At 42.1% G+C, this 24527-nt stretch overlaps 1 protein-coding gene across 2 annotated transcripts in view; it reads right to left on the bottom strand.

The window, feature by feature from the left end:
* ccnd2a (cyclin D2, a) overlaps positions 1-24527 on the bottom strand; it is a 137295-nt gene that overhangs the window by 81215 nt on the left and 31553 nt on the right. Inside the window, exon 2 of one of the 2 annotated variants that reach the window (XM_034534760.1) lies at positions 1339-1477. The exons of the other annotated variant lie outside the window; for it this stretch is intronic. The gene's annotated coding sequence lies outside the window, so the exon portion shown is untranslated. The remainder of the gene's footprint in view (positions 1-1338; positions 1478-24527) is intronic. 2 annotated transcript variants of the gene reach the window in all.

The raw sequence follows: 24527 nt of genomic DNA, 5'->3' as shown, positions 1-24527 counted from the left end.
GTACGCTGCCTGTATTTTCCGTCAATGAACCTCTTCCTTTGGACACCTGGGCAAAATGTGTCATGTCCAGAGGGGGCCATTTGGATGCATTTCATTACCACTGCTGACGATCGGTTCTCTCTCATATCTTGTTACTGCTACATCGGGAACGGACTGATTGAGGATGTCTGGGACGCTATTGTTGGTCATATTGTTCCGTTACGGAGAACATCAAAACTAAAACCTGACTAAAGCTTACTTCTACAGTATAGAAACTGGTAAAGCTGCACCCGTACACTGTATATAACTGGATATAGACGTAGTTGTTGTGACGTCACCCATTGGTTTGTGGACTACAGTTTGGAAGCCTCGAGTTCTGCATTTAGGCTGTCGGCATCTTGGATTCTGGCTGTCTTCATCTTGTTTTTTGCAACTAGTGAATGGAAATGACTATATTTGGACTACGAAGGAATGACCGCTGTGGTAATGGTTGTGTGGCATCGGGAATACTACTGGCTGGCCTTTGGGACCCTCAATCGACGGGCGGATGCAAGCAGCTCAAACTCCAAGAGCAGTATTATGTTTAGCCTTCCTGTGAATATATATGTAAAATATATTGCAAAGTTGTCTCTGTAATTTGCCGATTTCCTGCAATACTAACAATTTTGGTTAGCTGTCTTTGCTCTCTGCACTCAAGGTGCTGTAACAGGCTATTATGTTAAATGATCAAATAATAAATAAAAAATCATTACTTTTTACGCTAGGGTTGAATAGCGAGGCAAAGCATCACAGAAGTTGTTTATTTCATAATTAGCAGCTGAAACATTGGTTGATTTTCCACCAACTGACAATAGTTCCCACAGTCTAAACAGGCGGTCCCAATTTCATTTGGCCTGTAAATAGTTTGGTGACATAAATGTGGAGAACATAGTGACAGATCTCATGTCAGACCACTTTTCCTCCTCTCCACAACTCTGAGTGATCTGAGTGATAAATGTACTCAGATCACTCAGTTGCTCACATAGAGAGAAACAGTAGGTTAAGGAGGCCCATGCCGACGGAAACATGTCCTTTCCTCCCAAGCTGAACCCAAGAGACAACCCCAGAGTAGGTATTGAGCTCAGGTGGCGTCTGACTGCAGATTTGTTCTATTTTTCCTGCTTACACACATACATGAATTCAGATGATCCATTGGAGGAACATCGTCTCCACCTGGCAGTTCTTGCAACTGACAGAGACTTTCACGATCACAAACCAGAGGAGGACCAGCTCTGTGGCAGCAGGAGAAGGGGGGCATCGTTTACAATATCCAGGAAGTATAATCAACACTTAATAAGTTCAAATATAAATAGAACTTACATTAAATGCTTGGGCTGATAACAGGTGGGCTCAGATCTTCGCTGGTCATTTCAGCTCTGTTTAGGATGTCACTCATGTGTGCCAAGAAAGAGCCTGACCTCGGATCCGCTTGTCTTCATAAATGCAGTATCACAAGCGGCTGTGATAAAAGAATACAGAGAGCAATTTTAGAATACAGATATTGCTTAATCATATGCACACTGACATTTGTTTAGATTTTTTACTGTGCATGTTTGGGACATGCTTGCAACAATGTGAGTGCCACTGTGTGCATCATCCTCTTTCCCTCAGCACTGTTGACTCCCAATGCCCACCATGTTCTAGTCCTTCTGAGCCAGACTCACCAGGCCTAACCCACCCTGGCAATGGCACTGGCACAGCCAAGCTGACAATTATTATCTACCTCACTGCCCTTGCTAGCAAGCTGACGGGATGAACAGCATTTGTCTGGCAGGAGGAACAGTATCTGTCTGCCTTTGAAGGGTCAATGAGTCCATCCAGATCCCCCTCTTCCCGATAAATCAGACCCTATGTCTATCTATCTATATCAAGTCAGACTTTTTAGTCTGGTAACACTGGTTACACAAGTCTGGTTAAAGCTTGTTTAGAAAGTAGTGCTTTCAATAACTTCTTTTGGGGAAATCAGAAAAAGAAACTTCCTATAAACAGCACTATATACAGAGAGTGACATTTACACAATGTGGCAGCCGTGTGTGTGCAGGAAACCCCACTCTAACTGACAAGGGCTGTGGTTTGAGTCATCTTGGGATTTTCTGATAATGTGGTCTCATCCAGATCCTCCTCCACCTCTTGTCTCATTACTGACTGGTGTTCAGCCACCAGAATCCCTCACAGTCACCACTACCATCCTGGGCAGCAAGCAGAGAGTCTCAGGGACTCACCAGTTACTCATGACAAACCTGCAGAGATTCAGTTGCTACTTCCTGAAATCAACTTTTCATTTCCACTAGCACGTACACCTTTATGAGTCACAAGCGAACAACAAATCCTGGTCTAGCAGGGCCAGAAGCTCTTCCTTTAAAATGACTCATCTCTTACTTTGTAGAGCCCTCGTCTCTACCACTGTCCCCAAAGACTAGCCAGCAGCATTTTTAAGACCTTTGTGACTCAGAGAGAGTGTGGTGCAGAAGATAGGGCAGGAGCAGGTGGTAGGCAATGCTATAACAAGAACAATAAAATACAGATAATGACAGATATGGCCTGTGACACAGATGGGCCAGGACTGTTTTAGATAGACGCCAACCTCAACAGTCCGAAATTGCAGAGTCGAAGAAGGAAGGAAACATGCCTGGAACTGACGGATCAAAGAGAGAAGACTTATGAACTGACATTATAGCCTACAGATGGTGCATACTGGTGTTTTGGTGTGGTGATGCAGACAACTGTGTACAATAATTCATACTCTGTCATAAGGGAAGTTGATTGTTTAAAAGCTATTCATGAATAAACTAGATATTGTTTTTCATGTAACCTTCCATCCACTGTTACTTTGGCCCAAACTATCAATAACTAAAGAAGTGACAAAAGCTCTTGACTCCTGAACTGGGAACAATCCTTTACGAGTTAAAAATAAACATGTAAATGAATTTCACTTTTCACAAGTAGTCTTTTTAGAGGTTTGGGACTGTGGTGAGGAGTGGGTGGCCCAGCCCTGACCCCTATTCATCATAGAGAGAAACAGTAGGTTAAGTTGGGGAGGGATATTCAAATGTGCCACATCCCACAAACATGAAACACACAGCAGACACATACAGAGGTCAAGAAATAGGCTAACCACAGTAGAAAGAGTGGTTTGCTGACCACTTATTTATACACCCATCCGAGCATACATCCACGTTGAATGTTAAGATTGGACGCAACACACAGAGATGAAGAAATGTGTTGACCCGAACAGCGGAGATGGCTCAATATTTTGCCCAAAATTACTCAAAGAAACAGCTATGCTAAATAATTGGGCCTCATTAACCAATAAAAACGTTTTTTAAATATTATTTTCTTTAGAAAGGTCCAAACAAAAGTCTTCATCAGATTAATATGATTAATTTTCTTAACCGTAGTATTGTCTTTATAATGTTGAACCCCATTGTGCACCTAAATTAAAGGCATGTGCCAGTTGATCCTAATCAGCATAAGTAAACGCCCTGTCAATCGCCATTTAAGGGCATTAGACTGCAGGGCCGTGTGCATGTGGAGGTACTTCTGCAGGAAGTGGACACCAAATGAGCTGTCATATTTAGCAGTGTCAGTGAATATTACAAAACACACACAAAAAAGCATTGTATTGTATTACTCGTGAAATGTTATGTTAAGAAACCATAATGCTTTGTAAAATACAGTGTTAAACTCTTCTGTCCAGGTTTATATCAACAGTATTTGGAATAATTCTGCCTCGAGCTTCTCTGGTCCATATAAGCAGCTGCTCGCTGTAACTGTGATCACTGTAAGTGTTTTCCACTGTATCAAAAGCAATTAATAAATAATATAAAAAATGCTAACAATATGATTGAAACTGAAATCCTATTTTTAAAACTGAAGAAATGAAATAAATGCAAAAAAACATTATTTTGCACAAACATGTCATCACTCAAATGTGGCGAGAATCTGCTCTTGAGTGCGCATAGTTTCTGTTCTTACCAAAGAATAAATTCCAAAGAAGAAAATATTGGTGAATGTCAGAAAACTACTTGAGTGTTAGGAAAGGGACATAAGGGAAAGGTATCTATTATAACACCATATCACACTCCCTGATCACGCTGAAGCTCCTTCTATCTGTTCAGTAGTTAGACTTCAGGGCAGGAAAACCCTGGTCATGTAGAATTGCAAGAAAACAATGTACAAAAAATCAAATAACTGAGACAAGAGACAAATTCATTCAACTCTAACCACACCATGTCAACCAGAAAATATGCTGAAATTACAACGACACAAACAGCATCCTGATCCACAAATGTCGACAATCTGCGAAGATGCAGCACCCTTGATAACCCTTCCTGTTCCATCTACAATCTTTAAGAGCGGAAAACATCAACGCTTGGAAGAGTGCTGCAATTCTCAAAGTCCAAATGATCCCTTGTCTCAGCTTGGAAGTGATCCTAGAAGTGTTTGACATCCATGTCAATGAGACAGGCAGGCTCATTCAGACAAACTCGCTCCTTCCTGGCTCGGCTCTCTTGTTCTCACAAGATCCAATACATTCATAACCAAACAGTGGTCACCAGAAAGGATATAAAAAGCAGTGCCAAAGGGTTTTCCATAGTACTCCCTCATTTTAAATGTCAAAATGTGTGTGTGTGTGTGTGTGTGTGTGTGTTTTCTTCTCTTGTTCATTGTCTCAAATTAAAAACAAGTAAAAGTAGTTTTTTGTTTCATATGTGTTAAGATAAAGTCAGTAACAATTAAAATGTTAATAATTGCAGACATTTATATACATTCACAACAAGTCAAGGTCAAGCTTCAGAGACGCAGGCCGGTCCGTCAAAAATAGAAAAAGAAAAAGAGCAAGAGTCACAAGTGGCTCTCGGACACACACACACACACTCACACACACGCGCACACACACACACACACACACACACACACACACACACACACACACACACACACACACACACACACACACAAACACACACTGCTCATTATCTAAACAGTTAATGTTGATGCTTCAAAAATATTTTTATACTAATCCTTGAATATTACTAACTTTGATTAATTTAATTCTGGTCCTAAATGATATTGCTTGTATTTAATTTTGTTGACTGTGTCGTGTTCTACTTCCTCCTGGTCGGTCACTTACATGGACAACCCTAAATAAAGTCGTAGCATTCAGCGGCAGGTAGCGCTCATGAACTTTGCTCAATACCTGTTTTAAATTGTAAGATTTATTACTAGAGCAGATATGTCACAGTCATCAACATCCATGAAGGAACATGAGATTTGAATTATCATCGTCCACGACATCTTCTGACCACCCAGCCAGACATGCCAGACCAACACCACTCAAAGCGGATTGGACTGCCCCGGGAACAAGCTGGGACCTAAGGCTAGTCCACTACCCAGCCTGCTGTGTGCCCACATCTTCACAGATACCTGGCTCCATTGTGGCAATCTGCACTTGACGGGCACAGGACTCCAGTGGGACGGCAGGATGCGTACTCTGTGTTGACATCAATGATGCTTGGTACAAAGTTGATGGACAAAGTGTCCTTGATGTCCAATTTTCTATGTTGAAATACTTATTTTGCTGCTGTTTACATTCTTCGGAAAGAAAATAAAAAAATGCACTATTATTTTCTTGTTTACTATTATTAAATCATGTTTTGATTTGCTACAACTGCATTTTTGTTGTGCAGCCCCAATTATGAGCCTTGAACCCTTGAATTAATCTTCCTCTTTGTTTCTCTTTTTCCCCTGTGTTGGACCCTCCCACTCCCCCTCCCATCATCTGTCACTCTCATCTCTTCGATTCTGCCTCTCACTGGCCCCTGGCACCATCTTGAATATTCATAACTGTCCTCTGATGAGCATGCTAAATGGGTGTCAAGATGATTTGGCCACATGACAGAAGTGGACGGTTTTTGATAAGCCCCGACTTGAACCAGAACAAGGCAGCAAGGAGGAAAAGAGGGCCAGAGAGAAAAGAGACATTGACCCCTGAGTGGTTTTTGGGTGCTTTGTTGAACCAATCAGAACCGAGGAGCCAGACCATTGCAAGTATGACTGGGCAGCAATGGAGAGGTCAGTATGGGGGCGGACCCCTGCGGTGGCCCCGGGGGTGAAAGTCATTGTCAACAGGCTTTAATGGGTCCCAAAATTCCTCAACTGACCAAAACCTGTGAACGATTGAGAAACGAAAGACATTTGTGATTCAAATAGGGCCTCTGGGGGCTCCACCATGAGGTCTGCAGTTGGAAAAGCTTCTCAGAGGAAACAAACACTCTCCCATAACCGCATGGATAAGCCAACCTGGTCCCCTCTTTTTTGCTACATTTTTTATATTCTTACATCACAAAACTGTGGGATTTAGTCTGGTTTACGTCAACTTTAGGACAAGGCAGCTTTCATTTGGAAAATGAATTATTTCATTAATTTGGCCATATGGCAAAGTGAATAATCATGGTGTGAAAATAAAAAAACAGTGACACAATTGGGTGTCTTTCCTGGAAAGGAATTCACTCGCTAAATATAAAAGAGTACACGTTTTTGTTCTGATTAACAAACAGCATCATAGCTCGTTTGTCAGGGACCGGCATTAGTGTCTTAGTATCTACGGATAAACAGAGAAAGGCCAATGTGTAACTTCGGAAGGTAATAACTCCCTTGCTTTGTTTATTTATTTTTCCGCTCGTATTAGTTTGGCATAAGCTACACAAGACACCTCCAAGCTCGACAGCAGCACTAATAGGAAACAGTGATTTCTTTATTTGATAGTCCCTTCGGAGTTGTCCAACTTTCCTATAGGCACTTAAGACAAAGGCCAGAGCGCAGAGCTGAGCTGACTGTTTGCTTGTATGTACTGTGTGCAGCAACATATGTCCAATGGGAACCATTTCAACCTCCTGATGATCTGTTTATGATTAAAACTCCCCATAGCATAGGCAAGATGTCAACAAGACTACCCATTAGAATTGCCTCTTGGCTTCTGTTGTGAACAGACAAACAGATTTCCGAGTCTTTGATCAAATCAGGTGTTACGGGGATAAGTGCTGAACATATGACATGAGTTCTGAAGGCATATAAAAGAAATCTGCGTTATTTTATCCAACATATAGAAACACTTGTTTGACTCCACTTTAGTGGTAGGTAACGCAGTCTGATCTAAGTTTACACCCCTGGTTGCTCCATAAATCTCATCATCTCGTGGGAGGAGACGAAGGCTGGCACTTCAGGCTTTGTTCCCCCGGTCAGCCGAAGCAAACTTGTCTGCCCTCACTGTCCTGTCACACAGTAAACCCTGCCCTGCCTGGATGCAAGACAAAGACCACCAACCACTTTCGGACCATCCTATGCCACAATCTGCTATTGGCACCGCAGATTTACCAGGAGCATATACACATGCGCATGCACACTCACACATAACAAAAACCTCAGTGGAAATCGCAAACCTGCTCCCTAATCTTCACTAAATCTGCCCCCCATTTGGCTTTATCTGTCTTTTGTTATCAATGCTGGGACTGGAGAATGGCAGGGGGTCACAAGGGTAATACTTCTTTTCCAGCATCTGCTTATAGAGGGGGGGAGGCAGGAGAGCAGAGCCGCGCAGGACAAGGGACCTCCCCTTACTCAACTCCACAACCCTCCACACTCCAGCCCCCAACTCTGATATTTGTGGATGTCTTTTTTCCTCCCTTTATTCTGTCTTTTCTCTTTTTCCTTTCCTCTAAAACCCAAATAAAGTATGTGATGGATGAGTGAGCAGAGGCAACACCTCCCCCATCAATCTAGAGCCAGTCGGGGTTTAGGGAGGAGGGGGAATCCGTCCCTTCACAGGATTCCAGAGGACCCAGCAGCATGCCCCCCATGTTTCTCTCGCACATATCATCTGGACACACACACACACACACACACACACACACACACACACACACATGCAGGATCAGCCACATCACAGAGTTGTCATGGACAGCGTCCACAGATGCGGATGCATGTTCAAAGTGCATGGGAGTACACACATACAGTATAGGCATGAAATGACAGATAAGCAACACTCTCAGACCTCAGCAAATACATCCCACCACAGCACAAATTAGCAACCCTCTTTACAGCCCCAAAAGTGTCTGTGGAGCCTCTATGCTCACAGAGAGCATGATTTCAAACCAAATAATACAAAATTGCCATAACCCAGACAGGAAGGAGAACTAGCAACGGAAATAAAAACAACGGAGAGAATGAATGCAAAAGAGAGAACAGGAGGGGTAAAGAAAAGAGTTTGGAGAAAGGAGACACCAAATGGTCCTGGTTAGTGGCTGCAGAGCACAGAGAGATCTGAACAACACAGTCAGTCTCTCTCTCTCTATGAGAGCACCGCCAGCACAAGGAGTAAATTCCAAGAGAGTGTCGTCACCAGGAGCAAGCAAAAGGCAGGGAAGTGGTTTTAGAAGAAAGAAGAAAAAAGAAAATCCTGGTTTAAGCCTTTGACTAAGTTTGTGGGTGGCATTGTCTATATACACTATATATATATTGTGTGTGTGTGTGTGTGTGTGTGTGTCTGTGTGTCTGTACATATATACAGTGGGCGGGTAGGTAGGCGCTGGGGGGGTCGATTGTATGGTTGATGGGATTCTCATATCCATTTGGCATTACAAAAAACAAACACGTGCGTTATAAACTGCAGATGTGCACTGAATATAAACAACCACAAATAATGAGCTGATGACAACCTGAAGGTTTGACCGCTACTATGAGAGCACCTCCTTCCCATAGACTGAGGTACTGTCCCGGTTTATTAGGTTCACCTGTACAATGTAAAAAGGTCCAATAAAACCGACCTGCCACAAATTTTCTACGGTCATGTTTGAGGTCATAGTTTAGGGTGATGTATTGGATTTGTATATCATGACACCCCATAAACAAACAAATTGTTTTGCACAACAGTGTAAGCAGCACTTTAAATCATGAATGGGGATGGCCGAAATGTTAGAAACACACCTCAAAACAAAGTGAGCTGCACGATTTATTGCGCGGGCCTCCGGCATGCATGAACCCGCAAACCTCGGCAATTATGTCACTGCAGCTTCTGGATTTTTGAAACAACCAAATGTGCTCGCTTGTCCACTGGACCAAAAGGGACCCCTGACCAATCACTTCCTCTTCGGTCTCCTTCAAAAACACGCCGCTAGAAACAAATAGAAAACCGCACAGGCTGTACTACTGCGGCATACAGTCACTGTAAAACGTTTAACCCAAACGTAGTGACGGATTTCTTCTTCAGTGATGATCCTGTTGTCACAACCCGGCTCAGAGATTGCAACAAACAGGGAGACAAACGAGCTAACAAAAAGCCATTTATTTTTAACAACATCTGTCAAACCATGTAAAGTGAAGGTATCAAGTATCAGTAGTGAAGTGTATGTTTGGATGTATGGCAGTGTGTACAAAAAAACTGAACTCAAAACATATAAGCCACAGCAACCTTTGTGTCATGCCCCCCCGATAGACAGGCTGACAAATGAAGAAGGTCTTTAAGGCCAGGTGACAACACTCCAATCAACACCTGCAACAGACAACCAAAAACAACAGGGACACCTCGGGTATGGGAGGAGGGTCGTCACACTGTGTACTGCTTTAGGTCCACAGCGCAGACAGTCATCATCAACATCAAATATTGGATCCACTTATTAACTGTGAGCGCCAAATAACTTTTTGTGTGTGTAACAAAGATACAAACACTCACATGGTCTTTGTTAATACCAAATATGAAGCACATGTTAGAGGCGGCGCAACTGTGATGTTAACAGACTGTGAATACAATGCGTCTTGATAGAATTAAGAAAAAGATCAACCTGAGCTGTATGATTCCAGTTTAGAGAGTCGAGAAGAACCGAAGAAGAACTTCAAGGTACGTTTTGAAAACAAACTAGCTCAGAGCTACAGCCAGTTACATGTTACAGAGTTAATTGATTTTTTTTTGTTTTAAATTAGTTGCTAATCAAAATGTTGGTGAAAAGTTTAAATTTAGAATATAACATTCATTATGTTGCTGTTCCAAGTTATATTGAAGATATTGTAATAAAGGTATAACAATAATGAATTTTGAGGACTGTTGTGAGGTTTACATAGGCTAGTTTATGTTTTTAGGACTTTCCAGCTTTATTGCAAAATGTGCAAACATTTGTTAATCAAATGAGATACTTTGCATTACTTTGATGAAGTAATGAAAATAGTGACATTACGTATTAATAATTTTGCTCCAATTGCTGCTTGATGTTAATAAACAGCTATTATTATTCAGTCAGAATGCACGAAAACAGCTGCTGATTGGGAGATAATATGGCTGTGATGGACATAATTACACGCACATAAATAGTTTGCATGTATGTGTGTGGCAGGCAGGAAGAGCCTCCAACCAGCGGAATCATTCAGCCTGAGATCATTTGCAGGCCCCAAACTGTGGAGATCCAACTCATGTGCAGCCAAACCAGATTCATCAGACAGCTTGATGTGGCCACAGCAACCCTGTGTTGTTGTTGTTGTTGTCGTTACATTACATTACATGTCATTTAGCTGACGCTTTTATCCAAAGTGACTTACAATAAGTGCATTCAACCATGAGTCCAAACTCAGAACAACAAGAATCAAACAAGTACAATTTCTTCAATAAAGTTAAACTACAAAGTGCTATCAGTAAGAGACATTTAAGTGCTACTAAAGTGCTACTACGGCGCTACCTTCCCTATTCAAGGTATAGTCGAAAAAGATGTGTTTTTAGTTTGCAACAGAAGGTGTAGAAACTTGTCGTCATTTTAGTTTTAGAGTCAGGCAAGGGCTTCCGGTAGTTTGATGCCACACATTGTCAATGGGTGGTTTTTCAAACTATATGTTTGGATACAAAATGTTGCTGGCTAACCGCATGACAAGATAACTAATACGTTTTAAGGAGCCCGAGTTTCAGTGCAAGACGATGAAAATCACTTCAGACTCCCGTTCTGGCAAACGAATCATGCAAGTATATTGCATAGATATTGAAGTCAATATAAAAAACTACATTGACCCACTGCAGAACTAAAAATACTGGTTATCACAAGCACACGAGGAGTGGAGCTAAACATAGCAGCAAGCTTCTGACACAGTGAGAGAGAGAGAGAGATGGATAGACAGATGGAGAAACAGAGTGAGAGAGATAGCCTAACTAACAGCTGTGAACATTTTCCATTTGAAGTGAAACATTCCTGTGTGCTCGTGGCCATGCACACTCCAGCGGGCTTCCTCTCAGCTCCATGTGGTATTTGTCCCCAGCTAAGATCCAGAGTGGGAGAGTGAGCTGCAAACTTTCCCAAGGATACCATCCAGCCACATGCCACTCTTGCCCTCCCTCTCGCCAGAGCGTTTTCCCCTCTTCCCACTCTCCTCCTACGCTTCCTCTCTCCACCACTGCCTGCTCACGACCATCTGTGGCTTACCAGGACATCAATTTCATTAAGAATTTGCCCCTGATTGGAGGATCATTCTATTCTAGTAAAGGCCACCCACTGCATATTTAAAGCCTCTAAATAAGCACTTCCATGTTTGAGCAGTCGTAACAAATATTTAGCCATGCTATTAGCATAACTCTTTGGTTAGCAATGTTGGTCTGTCGATCTGTCTGACCACAGAGGTCCAAAAATATCCCAACAACTATTGGATGGATTGCTATCACCTTTTGTAAACACATTAATGGTCATCTAAGGTTTCCAGATGACGCGTCCCACATGATTTAGGTGATCCCCTGACTTTTCCTCTAGCACCAAATAGAAGTTGACATTTGGTGTATTAAGATACATTTCTTTAAAATTCTTAAATGGATTTATTTTTATATATTTATTGGATGCTTTATTTTAGCCAAATAAGATGGAGAACATGGTAAACATCTGCTGAAGATGAGCAATGTTGATCCTTATGCTGTTTTCTTTTCTATTTGCATGATGATACATCAGAGGCCAATTCTATTTGGTGCCTGGCGTCACCAGAAAGAGGCGCAATGAAATCGATTCACACATCCTTGCAAACTAGTTGGTGCAGGAAGCTGATGGGTACTTGGAGGTCGTGTAGTGGCTAACGTTGCTTATGGTTTGCTTTGTAGTGCCAAAAATTGATGCTCAGAGGACGATTGGCATTGCTTCTCCTATGGCAGAGAAAGGTTGGATAAAACGGGATGTTGTTACACTCAAAAGTCATCAATGAACCCCACCTCTTCAAACTCGCCTTCACCTGCTAACACCTGCACCCTACCCTCCACTACACTACTCACTCCGCATATTCTCCAGTTTTTATTATTTGTTTGCTCCTTTGTCTTTCTATTTTTTGTTTTGTTCTGTTTGTCTCTGCCCTATGTAAAGCGTCTTTGAGTACCTAGAAAAGCGCTATATAAAATCAAAGTATCATTATTATTATCTTCAAAGTTAAGAAGATTTGCAATTGGTCAACGGTGTGAATGTGCATGTCAATATTAACCGAAGTGGACACGAATGTAGTTCACCTCATCTTCATCTGATCACAGCAATTGATTTGCTATAGGTACTGGCGTGACCGTGCCTTACCTTTGAATGTATTGTCTTATGAAGGTATTATGAAAACTGTATAAAAGCTGACAATTATTTCTCTGCCTCCTCTCTCTACCTGAACTCCTCCTGACTGACACCTGTCTTACTAAAACACAGAGTGTTTTTAAATGTTAACCCTTTTGTTGTGTATTTCCATCCAGGAACATTCTGCCATTTGGTCCCGCCTCGCCTGCCTGCGTCCAAATGCACATTAAACAGCTTGAACCTCTTTCTGTTCTCTTCGCCGCCACAACTGTAACTGCCATAAGATGTGTGTGTGTGTGTGTGTGTGTGTGTGTGTGTGTTCAGGATCTCGGCTCAGCTCGTGTGTCCACAGGATCTTTGGGTCTCCAGTTGTGTGGGTAACATGACGCTTCGGCCCCAGCCAGTTGCCGCAGATGGTACGAGCAAAACAGCTAAGCGCTAGAGGGGAGCGAGGAGGAAGTGTTGTTATCACCAGCTGGCTCAGTGGCTCAGCCAGAGCAGTCAGTAAGACGAGTGCAGCAACAGGAACGCGTGGGTGTGCATGGAGGCTGGAAGGAGGCCCCTGAAGTCTGAGAGGGCAAGTGTTCCGAGTGTGCGCGCGAGTGTACACACGTTTGCTGTTTCGAGGTACAATACGTGTACCCACATCTGTGTGTGTATGCACGAGTGATTGTATGTGTGTGTGGCCTTTAATGCTCCTCAACGCGGTGGCCCACACATGACGTACTTCTAGCCCAGAGCATTTACTACGACCTTCATTTTGTTTGTTTTTACAGCCTTCTGAGCGGACGCTGAGAAGCTTAGACTTGTTGCTGTGTTGTTTTAGTCCCGATTACCCGGCATTTAATGTCTAAATGTTACAGCAATTTGCAAACATCTGAGATAAGTCAATACTGCCAGGAAATATTGCTAGAAAAATAGAAATCATTTGTAGTTTTACATTCTTGTTGTAAATGGGCAGTCTGTGTTGATCCAGGGCAGTTATTAGAGTTTTATTTTTCCAGACTGATGATTGCATGTGCAGACAGCACTCAGTCCAGGGAACATCAGGATTTGAACCCCTGTAGTTCGGGTATCTGAATGCTTTACATTAACGCCTGTCTGAGCTGATACTTCTCGCGGCCTCTGAGGGATTCAAACCTAAAGTAGAAAGCACTTCTGACAGTTGGGAGGATGCAGCCATGAGACCTTGCGTACCAGTAAAACTAAAACAAGAACACGTTTCCCGTAACATACATTGATTCTCCTCCCATTTCTAGTGTTTGTGTGTGTGTGCGCCGTTTCTTTGAGTGGCCTTGTGGTGTTACAGAGTTCACACACTCACAAGTCGGCCTGGGAAATTTCTGTAACATTCTGTATAAACTTCTAAAGATGAAACAGAAAGATACTTTGAAACTTATCATTGCAAATATTTAAACCTCTGTTTACAGTTAAGGGGTAAATGGGACTCCTCTACAAGCCTGTAAAGATATGACAACTCACAATTTTTCCGAAGGCTTTCTTTCCAAGCAGGCTCTTCTGTTTCCACATAAATCTTTCCATATTTACATCTCGATTTATAAAAAGTCCAAGGCCGACATTCCCTTTCTCCCATCGTGTCATCCCACCCTTTTCCTAAAAGCAGTTATTGTTAGCACGTGGCATCATTGAAGCCAAACAACAAAAGGGATTGTCCACTACAAAAAAAGGGGGGGACCAAAACCTGACATCATCTCTTCTTTGTTTCTTTTAATAGTTTTTTCGATGTCCAAATTCAGTTACACCTCTGCCACACTACATCTTTAAGAGCATGGAGCTCCTGTTAGGGAAGGCACTGTTACATAATAGAGCCAAACCCCCCTTCCTTTTCACATGTTTCAGAGTGTGACTGCCATGAGTTCAACACTGAAAAAGGGGACAGAGGACCCTCTGAATGATCAGAGCTGGTGGAAGCAGGACAGAGAGCGGGAGCGTGCGTAGTAGTGCGATGTCCTCACAGTACATCATTCCTCCCCTCTCTGTCACCCTCCACCCTCCGGGCAGTGAGCCGTCCCCAGTCCATGGACAATGGGGCTGCTCAACCAAAATAGTACCTTGCTTTAGCTGGCTTCCTGCCTGTGTCCTGGCCTTGTAATATTTATTGCCTCTTATCAAAAGGGGATTCCACTGGATTGCTAACTGGAGTGGGGGACAGTTGGGAGAATAGGTCCGCTCAGGTGAGCGGACAACTGCAGACTGGGGTGAGACCATGAGAAAGGTTTGGTACGGCTGTGAAGATGAGGAAGGACTAAATATCGGACATTGCAGTCAAGAGAAGGTGTGAAGAAGCCAGGAGAAGACTAGAGGACAGTGTAGAGTAAGAAACTAGCTTCCGCTTAAGTTTGCACATTATAGACTCATGGACTGCTAACTCCTGCAGCTGGCATGTAACCCTTCTGAGATTAGTCAACTCTGACCAAATTAGACCACAGACAACAGCGCTTCACGTATCGCGAACAACAATGGACACACATGCTGTCAACAACAGGCTGTGATTGCCCACAGAAAACACAAATGACATCTTTATATAGGCTTAGTAACTGAAAATTCCCCTAAAACCTTGGCCTGGGGAGGGTAAACAAAGCGAAAGGAAGTACTGTAAGAGTCATCAACATGCACAACTTGAGAAACATTTGCATTATCCTGTAAAAGGCTGTTAAGCGCTGGGTGAAATAAAAAAAAGTCAACTTATTTCGAACTGATGTGTAATCACTCAATGTCTTAATTGTAATAAAACTGCTGTGCAATATGAGGAAATCTCAACATATTCTCATCAGTGCAATCTATTGGTGGTTCCCTACCAGCAGCGACAGCGATGCTGGTAGGGAACCACCTTGTGAGTGTTGCGAGTGTTTATATTTCTATCTGAGATAGCGATGCAACAGTATAAAATGCAGTCACGAAGGTGTGTAGTTAAATTTAAAAGGAAGGTTTTGTTCTAAGGTGGGTGTGGTCCGGGCAAGGGCACCGGAAGCACAGGGGTAGGAAGAGGGGAAAACCCAGTCCAATCTGGCATCTGGTGGGATCCCATCGCAGGATGATCTCTAGTTTTCATTGTTTAAAGACTTAAAAAAGAAACAGTAACAATCAATTTGGAGAACTTTGTTTTGAATTAATGAATTATTAATCAAGTTGGTATTAAACATGCCCAATCATAAATGGACACAAATAAATACATATTTCAAAGTGATTTATTTAAAATATTATCATTAGCCCAAGAAAACTATGTACGCAATCAAGTTTTTGAAATCTTTCTTTTTATTTGTAATGAGAGAGAAACAGCAAATAGTAAATAAAACAGTAGGTCGGACTGCAACAATTACAAAGTCTGGGAGAGTTTTGTGCTCATTTACGTTTGAGTTCTTTGGCTATCGGCCATGGGCCTAATTGCAATCAGAAACGGGGCACAGTTCATCTGCTAGCTGGCCTATATGGTTCCTCCTCACAGAATTACACTCTATTACTGTTTTATTTTGTTAAGCCTGTATGATCGCCGTCATGCTCACACAGTGCTGCTTCAACCAATTCTGATCATTCCAGTTAAACACAACCTCTCTTATGAGAGCTCCAACCTCCATCGCCATCGCACCGACATTCGTTTATGAATGTTCATTTAAACAAAGCAACAGAAAAACAAAAGTAAAACCAGTTTTGCAATAGACAAATTTGCAAACATGGTATAACAAGAGCTTGAGACCACATGAAGGACTGAGGGTAATTTGACACTACCCTCCAGATTTCTGAGAAAAGCTACCCATCTCTCTTTCTCCAAAGCTCTCTCTCCCTCTCTGAAGCTCTCGCAGCCTGAAGACAGACCCTGTCCTCCCTAAGGGCTCTGCTCGCTGCAAACCCAAGAAAGAGTTTTTCGTTGCATTGTGTGGAAGACATGTTGTGAAAGGTTTTGGCTCTGACTGTCTGACAGCAGTGGGGGCTGTCTGTGTGAGGGCCTCATTCATAGCTGTGGAAATATGATGTGGTGAGTCGATGCATATGGGGCTGTACATCTCTCCCCCTCTCCGTCTGAAGTGCATTCAAACCACGTCGTCTTACTGAGAGCTTTATTATGCTGCCCAGGGGAACACATCATCTCTGTGGCTGCATCGTGGACCTCTCTGTGGACTCTGCCTCTCTGGTTTCATTCTCTCTTTCTATTAAACAGTGCAGTGAGTAACTGGGAATGCACCTTGTCTATCCCTAGAGGACCACCAGGACTGACCAGCACGCGTCCTCTCATCCCCAACTCATCCTGCCGCCACCCTTTTAGTCTACTGTGGGAACTCTTGGGGGGAAATATTTTACTCAGGCTGCAATGACTTTTAAAAGATTTTTCTGTCTTTTATGCCACATAGCTATCAATAAAAAGAGTTCTCTTATGCTTTCAAAAGGCAATCAATTTGCGATGATCCTGTATAGGACACTGTAAACGATCAAGGACAGCTACTGTCAGGGGCAATACAAATGGGAATCTTCTAGAGTATCACTATGTTGTCCTTTAAAAGCGCATTTAGGTCTGTGGATGTACAAAGGCCTGCAGGTAAAATGTAGTATGTATGTGCATAATAAAATAGGCCATCGCTGAGCAATATGAACATGCAATGTTGATGCATGGGAGTCTCAGAAGATTGATACAACCCCAACTGAACAAAATGAGCAATCCGCAAAACCAAAATGAGTCACAAGGACAAAACCCCAGCACTGGTTATCAGCAAGTATACTTGTCTCCCCAATTCAAAACAAGTAACACATACCAGCAGCACTTGGGATAGAATGCGGCCCCATACAATTAACAACAATTGGTTGTGTTCCCTTAAGGATTTTCCCAGACAAAAGTGCTTGCTGTATCAATACGGTCCCTAGCTCCCTCCCTCGCCTGCAGTGCTGTGGTATCATATCTGGCCTCTTTGTGCGCAGGGGGATTTCCAGCCGCTGAAACGGTGAGCCGGTTGGGAATGGGCAACCGACCTCTGGGCAGCATCTCTTTAACCGTGTGGGAACGGAGCGCTCCGTGTGGGGCCGGGTGCCACGTGACAAATGCACACGTACTTTTTTAGGAACGCACACACAGTGATACAGCAGGTGGGACAGTGTGAAAACGACAGGTCAGATTTGAAATGACACCAGGCAAAATTGTAGGCTCTTATAGTATCTGTCTAGACTCAGCCTCACCTAACCTTCACACAGAGGCAGGCCTTTTTTCTGTGGAAGTGACAGGACTGGAGTATCAACTGCAATGAAATACACACACACAATTACAGTTGGTGAAGACACAAGGGTGTGTGTGCTATTACAGAAGCTCAGCGATAGCACTGTCACTGAAACAAACAGGCAGAAAAATTAAAAGGTCCCGTGTTTGTATCAGTACATGGCAAAACCTATGAATAATGGAACAGTTCGGACCGCTTGAGGATAAAGTCGTGGTCATAATAAAACCCTCAGTTTGACAACATTTGTGACAGGTGTGAGGCAGGGCTCAAGCGCCAATCTTTGGGTAAGAAAGTGTGACACACACTGCCCATCCATTGTCCAAAAAGACATTGTGTAACACAAGCGTTACTGGTGATACACAATGTCTTTTTAAATTTTTTTTTATAAAAGCCATTTTGTTCATTGGCAAGTATCAGTGGGGCCGGGTGCCACGTGACAAATGCACACGTACTTTTTTAGGAACGCACACACAGTGATACAGCAGGTGGGACAGTGTGAAAGCGACAGGACAGATTTGAAATGACACCAGGCCAAATTGTAGGCTCTTATAGTATCTGTCTAGACTCAGCCTCACCTAACCTTCACACAGAGGCAGGCCTTTTTTCTGTGGAAGTGACAGGACTGGAGTATCAACTGCAATGAAATACACACACACAATTACAGTTGGTGAAGACACAAGGGTGTGTGTGCTATTACAGAAGCTCAGCGATAGCACTGTCACTGAAACAAACAGGCAGAAAAATTAAAAGGTCCCGTGTTTGTATCAGTACATGGCAAAACCTATGAATAATGGAACAGTTCGGACCGCTTGAGGATAAAGTCGTGGTCATGATAAAACCCTCAGTTTGACAACATTTGTGACAGGTGTGAGGCAGGGCTCAAGCGCCAATCTTTGGGTAAGAAAGTCTGACACACACTGCCCATCCATTGTCCAAAAAGACATTGTGTAACACAAGCGTTACTGGTGATACACAATGTCTTTTTAAATTTTTTTGTATAAAAGCCATTTTGTTCATTGGCAAGTATCATCAAGTTAAAAAAAACTATTAAGCATGACCTGGTACCAGATTTCACTTTAGGTCACTATCTGGCAATAGTTAGGATTTAAACCCCCCTGTTAATTATGAGGCAATCTGTAGACTGTGTCTGAGGAAGGTGGCAGCCAGCATCTGGAGGCAACACCGTTAATCGAAGGACACTTTCAAGGTCGCCAGGGACTCCAGCAGATCGCGACCACTATCGACTGGATACGGAATCTAACGTTAAAGTTCAAGGTAAGTGCTTTACAGAGAGTTATCTTGTAGATCGTCTTGAATAATCGGTAACAGCGATGTTGTCTCAAGGTTTATTGTGTCATTGTCCTCACCATGGTGTGCCGTGTGGTAAGACACGTCCACCTGACTACATAAAGGAAACACTGAACGGAACCATTGAACATAAATGAATGCAGAACTCATTCTTGAGCTGATGCATAAAAAATGCTGCATAAAGAGTCGTTGGAACTGCACAAATAAATCACACATTTAGCTGAATCACAATAGTTTTTTGTGAAACTTGGTCACACTTTTCAGAGTTAAATCCTGTCCATCATATTGTAAAGGCAAGTGTTCACACAATTGGAAATGGGGACGTAGTGGAGTATGCTAGGATTTTGCTTATTGATTAGCTAAAAAAAAAAAAATGGTTCATGGTTCCTATTTGGAACACATTTTAATTCAAAACCAGTTCTCAAATCAAAACCCAGCTTCTGATTGTCTCAGAAATATCAGAAATGTTTAAGTAACAATGAGACAAAAAGTCAGTGTTATTTTTTTGTCTTAGACAAACTTCTCTGTTGGTTTGGCTTCCAATCCAAACTGAAGAAATTACTGACTTTCAGATTTAAGGATGTTTGAGGGTGTGAACATCCATATTGGGTCAATCTATCTTTTCATCGTCTCCTCGATTTATGAACCATACAGTGCTGCCACCATTCTGCTCACCCCCACATTTAAAAAGGAAAATGTCAGCATTATAAAACTCAAAGTAACGTATACATTCCATGTAAATGCCCATGAGTACAGAGCACAATGTCATCTCCTATATCAGGTTTGGGAAAAACTGTTAGGAACAGTAAACAGGTATCAGCCCCACGTCTAGTGAGCAGTCCACCATCCACTTGAACATTGCAGCAAAATAATTAAACTACCTCAGAAAACTACCACTGACATGCGGATGTTCTCGTACGAAATGTATCTCTGTGTTAGCTTCTCTGGTGCACATTTTGAAAGTCACATGTGACTGCTCTATAGTCTGCCAAAATCTTTACATTCTTTCTGATCAAAGGAATTAGAACTACTCAAGCACGACTCAAGATGCGTTTGAAGGGGATGCTACTGTAGATCATGCTGTGTTTAATAAGTACGCAAATATGGAATTTATCAGAGCATAAAGATAAACTATAATTCCATTATTAAGATAAAATTGACTAAATCCACTAATTCAAAATGGATCATATAAACATGCATAAACACATCTTAACTGTGTAATAATGCCATTAAAATATAATGTGTAATGCAATAGCAGATAAACCGGATACATACAATCACAATTAGAGCACCCTGACAAATAACTGCAGACAGAGTATGCGACTTTACATAGTGCAGCTCTTGTAAAAGCAAAAACCAAATCTTGTGTCTCAATGACTGAATCGCTAAAAACCATGTCTGGCCAATGGTCAGTAATGAGCAGACAGAAGGTTAATCAGATCTACTCGGCAAACGCAGGAAACCCCAGCTGCACAGAAGCCATTCTTCTCAGACTTGTAATTGCAGAGACAGACAGACAGATGCGGCTTACAAAACAACTCGTGAAGAGGAATGCCAGCCATTTGGCATGTACAGTACAACAGATGAATGGCTTTTGTTGAGGGGTTTCACCGGGCGTAGTTGACAGAGGGCTAAAGTCAGTGCTCCACAGCCCAGCAGACAGACGGGACAATAACAGGCCAGTGTATTTCACCCACAGTTTTTCTCTAGGGGCCTTTTCACAGCTAATCCACTGGGCCTGAGAGGAGCAGCAGGACAGGTCAGTAATGCTGCTCCACCTCTGCGGAGGCCTGAGTCTTTGGCAGCATTATGGAGGCAGATAAAGGAGCTAGACGCTGCCTTCTCTGTCTCTGAAGTCACTCTTGTCGGGCTGAGCCTGATCCCTGACATCGGACTATTGGAAGGAAGGCTGGCAGGTCATTGGCTCAGTTTGATTGCCAGGTAAGCTGCTGTAGAGCCTGCTGTTACTATAGTCTGCCATGGCTGGATGCTCGCACTATGGCCTGTCTGTCATGAAATCAACAACAGACATCCCTACCTTCCATAACCACTTCCCTTCCCTATTTGTCTTTCACTCTCTCCGGCTCTCTTTCTCAGCTCTTCACCCTACTTCTGGAAGCCCTAAATCATCCAGCCCAGTTTTTTTAAATAGTGGCATACTAAACATGTCACATTTCACATGGTACCTATCTCTGTGGTGGCAGGACTCTCACAAAACTTAAACCCTATTTCCTTTGAATGAGAGTACTCTATTGTTACTCGAATTGTACATCCAAACCCTAGCAACTTCCCCAAATCGGTATGCCGCAGGAATTCATGGCTCCACTGCCAACTCTAGCTACCTGGTAAAGGGGATTAGGGCTACTTTATCCTTTAGTCAAGAATGCGGAATGGCTGAACTTCTGACCAAGTCAGACAGGCTTGACATTCAAAGCCTGTGTTCCAGTGATGCCTCCAGCCTCTGTTGTTCTCCACTCAACTTAAATTCCCATCAGGAAAATGTTATATCAATAATACTAAATAAACTATCCAAACCAAAAAGTTTTCACGGAACTTAAGGATCAAATGTTTATGAAATAGGTTAACACCCACCCAAATGCCTGTTTAACTGCCATATTGTCAATATAAATATAATCCGAGCATTCATGTTTGAACACCATTCATCCGAGTTCGAACAGGTAACACCATGTGCCCACCCATTTGTCCCACTCCTCCACCTTGGCCTCCAGGCTGTAAAAATAGCTACCATTTGTAGCATTCCTGAGTCATGACACTGTGCACAAGGTGACTACCACTCCCAGTACCTCTGCAGCAAGTCTCTCACACTCAAGAAAATTCATGAATACCATCCTTGCCCAAGCCCTCCCATCAAAAAATAACTGAATTTGCACATGGCCTCATCAAAACAGAAGGACAAAAATGACAAAGAGAAAACACAGCGAGTATTACAAAGGCATCAAACACAGATCATCAATAACTTCCACGGCATAACAAAACATGTATGATTCTATGTTTAAACATGAAAATGAGGCATTTTCTTCTCAAATATGTGCCAATTTGCATACATGTCCAATACAGAAATCCGATCATTGACATGTTAGACATATTAGAGTCCACGTTTCTTTGGGTGGAATTTTAAACTAATTCCATGAGCTGATTTTGATCTTTATTTTCAAATTAAATATTATATAAAATCAGGCTATGAATGACATGAACAAAAAAGTATGTAAAACCTTCAAAATATAGATAAGACTGATACTGGAAAGTTTGATGTTGGAGATTCTTTTTGGAAAAACTGCATCAAAAGATATATTGTAAAATCATGAATCAGTCAACATAAAACTTCCCCAGTTGATTACTTACATTAAGACAACTACTTGTGTATTACAAATGATCAGAAATCAAAATAAATATTACAAACGAGGCATTATCTAATTCTAACTTTTGGTGAATTTAGGATAAATCGACAAATGTAAATAGTCAAAGTGTTGTAAAAAAACACCTCAATAAGTTTTTTCCCACTAGTCTGAAAGACGACTAGTGGAACTTATGGAAGCAAAATAGCCCAAAATCTCAAAATCGACCATTGCTTGAAAAATAATGTGACTGCAACTTGTTCGTTATTGATAGATAATCGAGCAGTCCCAGACATATATTTAATATAGAAATATGGAATTAGTTATTCAGCACCAATGTGGAAAGAAAACCAGCAAATCAGATGATTTGTATACATAAATAATATTAGGCATACTGACTTTAGCCAATGTCTCATCATCTTAAGGTACATCACAGGAATCTAATACATTCCTAAATACCACATTGCTCTGACGGCACAAGGCTGCAATACTGACCTATATTATATATTATCTGCATTTGAATGGCTACAGACTGTATATCTGTTAAAACGTTTTTTTTATGTACGTATGTATCTGAATATTGTAGTAACAACAAACAGGTTTACTACTTGCTCGGCATCATCTGTGAAACATATATTATACAAAAAATGACTACTCCTTTGCTTTTGGTTTGTATAATAATTAGATATGGGGCTTGGTAAAAAGTCATCTGAGGTAAGAGAGGTTTAGCCTTCGCTTAAAGCGTGAATGTACAATTCTAAGAAACTGTTGCTGGGCCACAGCCCAAACTGTCAACAAACACAAAACACATTCTTGTAGTTATCTCAAATCAAAACCAAATGGGGCTTTCCCATTTTTAGTTGCTGCCTGCCCTAGTGATACCACATAAAACGAATGAACAGTATAATAACAGAGAGAAGAAGCTTACAAAACAAGGTGTGTCTTGGTTTTGGCAAGGTGTATGTGTCTTCCACTAGAGTAGAAAAAGAATAAACAGGAACTTCTCCTTTAAATATGTTATTTCTAATGATAAAAACGAGACAGTGTGCTGACAGGTGTGCAGTCATGTTGAAACACCTGTAGTGCTTCTGCAGCTGGATGAGGTGCTCGGGCGACTACATCTATTTATTCAGGAAGTCCGAGAGCCTCTCTACTTCTTCAGCTTGACTAGCCAGGATATTTAGGGATGAAGTTGCACAATGAGAAAAGTCACCTTTTGAATATATTGCTCCTCTGTAAAGAGCGGAAGGGCGACAATATGACTAATACAATATTTGTAGTAGTGTGTGTTTGAACCATTAGTTTTTTGAATCCCACATGGAGTCTGATCAGATCAGAAAACCCAACCACCTGATATCAGACTCATTCCATTTCTGGGGGCAGCATTCCACTGAACTGATAATGAACCTCACTTATACAATGGTTTTCTAATAGTTGTACCTATTATTCATAAAAACAAAAACAATACACGGGAAACAGAAGTTAACAAGAAGCTAACACGGACGTTATGATATATAGCTCCGAAACTAATTTGACTGTCAAAATAACTGCCATAGCGGCTTCAAGACGAGACCGTTTAATAGCAATCTGTTAAATGATCTATTAAACTAGATCAAGCTTAATGCTGCTCTTTTTCTCTCTGTGGTGGTCAAAAGTAGAAGGAAGGGTCTAACAGGGTGACCCTCCAAGTCAAATTTGGCAATTGATGATCTGCTCTCAGTTTGAGTTTGCAATCAGTGGATTCAGACTGCCAAAAGTTACCCCGAGCATTATTACAAATTGTTTGCCGTACCAGTCCTGCTGTCCTTCATGAGGAATGGGAGGCACAGTAAGGGGGATGCTGCTGCCGGCCTTGCCCTCCTCTCAGTTCTAGTGACCAGCTGACTTCTATCAGAGTGTATCAAGGACAACAGTACTCGGGCATACCACTGAGAGAAAATAAATAACCTCCTCCGTCTCTTCGCTTGTAAAATCTCACTGTTTTTTCATTCCTCGAAAACCCCCGGAGCACCCAGAGCAGGCAGGATTGGGGCTCTGGCCCGACACCTGATGCCCTCCTCCTG

The sequence above is a fragment of the Cyclopterus lumpus genome, chromosome 6, assembly GCF_009769545.1.
Source record: "Cyclopterus lumpus isolate fCycLum1 chromosome 6, fCycLum1.pri, whole genome shotgun sequence".
Taxonomy (NCBI): Eukaryota; Metazoa; Chordata; class Actinopteri; order Perciformes; family Cyclopteridae; genus Cyclopterus; species Cyclopterus lumpus.
This window is presented reverse-complemented; position numbering and strand designations above follow the sequence as displayed.